The sequence below is a fragment of the Sinocyclocheilus anshuiensis genome, unplaced genomic scaffold, assembly GCF_001515605.1.
Source record: "Sinocyclocheilus anshuiensis isolate Anshui unplaced genomic scaffold, SAMN03320099.WGS_v1.1 scaffold1036, whole genome shotgun sequence".
In the NCBI taxonomy this organism is placed as follows: domain Eukaryota; kingdom Metazoa; phylum Chordata; class Actinopteri; order Cypriniformes; family Cyprinidae; genus Sinocyclocheilus; species Sinocyclocheilus anshuiensis.
The window spans coordinates 290,438-296,285 of NW_015550226.1; positions in this window are offsets into that span (position 1 = coordinate 290,438).

Sequence of the window (5,848 nt, forward strand, 5' to 3'; positions counted from 1 at the left end):
AGTGGTCTGGGTGGTCGTGGTCGGGAGATTGAGTTGGCGGCAGAGACTTCCGGAGATGAAGTTCCCGGCTGACCCAGAGTCGAGGAGGGCGTGTACTGGAAGGGAGATGCCGGCAGTAAGTTTCGCAACAGAGGTGAGGGGCTGCATATTAACTATAGATGGTTTAATAACACTCACCATAGGCCGTGGCGGGCGAATAGGGCATGCCACGATCACATGCCCTCCAGCTCCACAGTACAAACACAGGCTCTGTCTCAGCCGTCTCTGCCGCTCCCAAGGGGAGAGTCGAGTGCCGTCCACTAGCATGGGTTCCTGAGCTGGTTCTGGAGGGCTGATGGTGTCTGGCCGACGGAGGAGGGGAGTGCATAAAGAGAGGTGAGGTTCCGTAAGGCAAGATTTAATGCGGTTAACGCAGCGGATGTATAGCTGGATAAACCGCTCCAAGCCGTAGGAGTCATCGTATGCGGCGAGCTGAAGTTGCACTCTCGGCTCAAGTCCCTGCCGGTAGGTGGTCATAAGTGCACGCTCATTCCATCCGCTGGCTGCTGCGAGGGTTCTGAACCTGAGGGTGTAATCAGTAATAGACAGAGATCCTTGATGGAGATGATACAATTGATCACAAACAGAGGTATCGCCCACGGTCTTGCAAAAGACCTCTCGGAAATGTGCAAAGAAATTATCAAGGGATTCAGTCACTGTACCAGCTTGGGACCAGATGGTCTCTGCCCATTGAAGTGCTCGTCCCGTCAGCAAGGATATGATGAATGCTATCTTGGCGCTTTCCGTTGCGTATAGCTGAGGCTGCTATGTCAGTGCGAGCGAACACTGCAGCAGAAATCCGTTGCACTCCTCCGCCAAGCCAGAGAAGGGCGCTGGTCGGGCCATGGGACTGGTAAATATTGTCGTGGAAGAGGGAGCAGTGGTGGTGACGGGCGGAACCGGTGGTGTGACAACCGCAGGGGTGAGTATACTCTTGAGGGCATCCACGATCTCCTGGAATGGGTCGGGAGCACTCATCTTGCTGACTCCTTTGTGGTCCGATCTTCTGTTACGGAAGGAGACTCACACATAGGGTTAGAGAGAAACAATGATTATTTCCAGCAAGTGAGGCAGAGGATACGGGCAGGTGAATTTGAAGCTAGATAGGAAGTCCTTTGGGAGGATGAGGAGAGATAACGCTAGTAAGGGGATTCCCAGGAGATCGTGGAAGGAAGACAGTGGATAGCACACACCTCCGATGGTGAATGACGGGGTATCCACGGAGCGAGGGACTGGAACGAACACTGGAGAAAACACTGGAGGAAACACAGGAGGTAAGTATAACAGGGTAGGTAAGTCTTTCAATGAATCTTACGGATTGCAGAGAGAGAGAGTCCACTTCGTTGGAACGAGATCGGACACTGGAGTGCTTCTCTCTATTCCTTAGTAAAATTTGTCTCATCAGCTTTGTGAATAGGTTGGTAACACTTTACATTAAGGTTCCCTTTATAAAGTGTTTATAAAGGGGTTCATAAATGATTAATAACTCATTTACAAATCGTCACCTTGGAATTATAAAGTTCTATCTGCTTTCTGAGCAGTTTTGAGATATTGAGCTTCAAAGTTTTTACATTCCATATTGCAAACATTATATGGGGAATTTTTCTTTAAAACATGAAAATGACAGGGACCCTAAATGTATTCTAAATGTACAACATCAAAATCCTCTCAAATTTGTAAATGGGGATTTCTGGAATGGGTCAAATGCAGAAAATGATTTGTACTATCTGGCAAAAAAAATTAACTGAAGCAATAATTTTCAAGAAACACAAACAGTTTACTTATAATTTGTTTTAAAACATAAAATTTGTGTTGTAACAATGTATTGACATGCATGAGAAAGTTAAATTTAATGGTTTTTATTACATTTATTTCATATTTTAAATGAATATTTTTTTCTTGTTCATGTTAAGCATAAAAGGCAGTGCTCAATATTTTGTCCAGTACAGATGTTAAATGTAGGCAGGAATATGGTGGGTAATTTAACACATTATTGCAGGAACCATTTCAGTTTAAGTTTCCTTTTGTTTAGACAGAAAGCAGCTACTGTATTTTATTCCACAGAAAGTGGGAGAGGTAAAATGGCTTTCTCTCTAGACATCAGTATGACTGAAATAACATGCTAATGTTTATTGTTGTAATTAAGACCCCATTAATTAAATTGTTGACTTTTTGACTTTTAAGGCTTAATATTGTCAAATTTAAGACCTTTTAAGACTAAAAAAACTGCAAGAATACAGACAATGCTTCAGCAAAGGTGTTTAACAAAGTTTAATAAACATTGAAAAATGTTTCACTGACTATATATAATTACAAATATTTCACATTTAAAATATTTAAATTACTTCAACTATGCAACAACTCAGTTTTTACCAACAATGTAAAATTTAACATTTCATCTCACTTAATGTAGTAAACACTTTAATCCAGTGTGCCATAGTGTAGAGCTTTTTAGCTACATAGTACATGCAGCTCAGTACAAGTACACAGGATGGATCAAGGTTAAAATATAACCTAATATATACATAACTTTCCCTCGTATGACAATGACGTGACTGTAATAAAGCAAATAGACTATAAAACCCGGACTTATCCTCTTAATAGTGCTGCTGGCTAGCGTGGTGTCTAACTGAAAATAACTCAGCAATAGCTACAGCAAAACACACAAAAAGACTGTAATTCCCTGGAATTTGGGCTGCTGTCATTGACAAGATCATAAATAAAATAGTCGATCATGAGGTTTCTAATAAACATCGCATTGTGTGAAATTATTTAGTCTTCTCTTCACTGATTTAGCATTTTTATGCGCTCTCTTCCGCTCTAGCGGCGCAGTCCGTCGACATGACAAAGAAAGCTGATCCTGATTGATCCTCGTTTGTGCATTTGAAGTGCTGATTGGCTCACGCAGATGAGATAGAACCTTTTTGTTTTCTAAAAAGAAAGTCCCAAAATGTACACAACTTAAAAAAGAAACATCACATAATGTAAATAAGTTCACACAAAATATGAATATGTGAATAACTCAATTTTATAGAAAAAATAGAACCAAAAAAATAGAACCTTATAATTCCAAGGTGACGAATTGCATTATAAATCATTGATAAGCAGTTATAAATGCATGAATAAAAATGGTGCTTTTAATGCAATACCTGCCAAATAGTGAGCCATTTTTAACTCACATGTTATAAATGCTTAATAAATATATTTATTAATACTTATTTCACTCAGAACCAGATTCCTGATTTATTTCATGATGCAGCAAAAATAGACTTTTATAGCGAGTCTGAAGGGTGTTATTTATATTTTTATTGTTTATATCTAATAACTTATGAACCTTAATGTAAAGTGAACACCTGTGAATCATTTATTGCCTTATAAATGTTAATAACCTGTGAAGGTGAACCTTAATGTAATGTGAATGATGTGAACCATTTACTAATGAGTTATAAACGTTAATAACCTGTGAAAGTGAACCTTAAAGTGAACAGCTTTGAACCATTTATTAATGAGTTATAAATGTTAATAACCTGTGAAAGTGAACCTTAATGTAAAGTGAACAGATGTGAACCATTTATTAATGAGTTATAAACGTTAATCACATGTGAAAGTGAACCTTAATATTCTGTCCTCTGCATGCGTGTGTGTCGAGTATGCATATACAGATAGCAAAATATTGCAAGGAGATGACTGATAAGCTTCAATGACCACTCAGATGATTGAATAAATGTTCTCTTTACTTTTGCTTGAGTGCAATCATGTAGTTCAATCTCCGTTACATTCTTTTGTGAAACTGCTAAATAAATACAATAAATGCTTACTTAAATAAAAACAAATAAAATACAATAACTCGTTATACAACGTTTAAATTTACACTGGTAAACTGCAGTAACGTTAGTTATGCCGATATTTTGAATGTGAATTTAATGCATGTGAAACGCTAGCATGCTTCCAACATTTAAAACTCTTAACAAAATACAAACACAAAGTATAAAAACAATGAATATACATGATAGACTTACAAGCAACCGGGTGTTCCTCACACGTCCTGAAAAGTGAAGCTGCGGGCTCTTTGATCGTCCCCTGGTGACTGGCTGCAGTACAGGTCATAAACCCCGCCCTCTCCATGTAAACGAATGGGACTTGAGTCAAAATTAAAACAATGAATATACATGATAGACTTACAAGCAACCGGGTGTTCCTCACACGTCCTGAAAAGTGAAGCTGCGGGCTCTTTGATCGTCCCCTGGTGGCTGGCTGCAGTACAGATCATAAACAGTACACAAGTCCCTCTCCATGTAAACGAATGGGACTTAAGTCGAAATAAAAAAATAAATTCCACTTCCAATACAATTTTCCGAAAGATGGTTTTGGTAATTTAAGGTAGTTGTTATCACGCTGACATATGTTCAATTGTTCGTTTTTGTGATAGGTTTGATTTTAGCTAGTAATTTGAAGCTATAAAAACGGGACGTGTCGTTATGGTTGATTGGGTCTGCGGGAGTTTGGGCGGGAGTTTGATACCGGGGCTCCACCTCACGACACTACTGCAGACTCTGGCTTCAAACAAATCTCTACTGTGCAGACTCTGGCTCCAAATGACGTCATTTACTCAAGATGGCAGCGGCCATACTAAGATGCATTGGCTTCACTTTTCTATAGTGGAAGGAATAGAAGATGCATCGTCCATCTTTTTTTTACAGTCTATGGTTAGGACTGTTGCAACGTGCTCTGAAGTGAAATTTTAATCTCACATAAGTGTTTACTGATTTTACGGGTAAGCTAACTGTGAGGTGACATTGCAGATTGTGTTTTTTCAAGTGTTGATATCGCTGTGTTAGTTCAATTTAGTTACTGTACAAATATATAACTGTGCCGGCACTCCCGCGGACGGTTCGCTCGTGCGCAGGTACTGAAAGGGTGGATAGTCAAACACTCATGTTACAGTGGGCTTTATCATGATATCAAAAATCATTACTGATTGCTTATTAATATTATAATGTTCTGTATCGGTGCTTTCGGTCATTGATTTAATGATTATTTCAAAACATACATTAGATAAAATATAAATATTTAGGTGCCTTTATTCAGCTTGCATTTATCAAATATTTTTGTCATATAGATGTGATGCTTAGTTATAATTTGGTGGAATACTTGATTGTTTTTTTCTGAATTGTTTAATGTGAGTTTACTTGTCTAAGCCACTTTACGTGTGCAGTTATGCTCAGGAATGTTGTTTCAAGTTGTTGTGTTTACTGATATAGTGCATCAACAATAAAACACATTTCATCTGGAAAAAATACCCTTCAGTGTGTGAATTAATAATAAATAAATGATTAGTGTTTACTTTACATTAAGGTTCACTTTCAGAGGTTATTAACATTTATAACTCATTAATAAATGGTTCACAAGTGTTCACTTTACATTAAGGTTCACTTTCACAGGTTATTAACGTTTATACCTCATTATTAAATGGTTCACAGCTGTTCACTTTACATTAAGGTTCGCTTTTAGATGTTATTAATGTTTGTAACTCATTAATAAATGGTTCACAGCTGTTCACTTTACATTAAGGTTCACTTTTAGACGTTATTAATGTTTATAACTCATTAATAAATGGTTCACAGGTGTCCACTTTACATTAAGGTTCACTTTCACAGGTTATTAACGTTTATAGCTCATTAATAAATGGTTCACAGGTGTCCACTTTACATTAAGGTACACTTTCAGAGGTTATTAACATTTATAACTCATTAATAAATGGTTCACAGCTGTTCACTTTACATTAAGGTTCACTTTCACAGGTTATTAA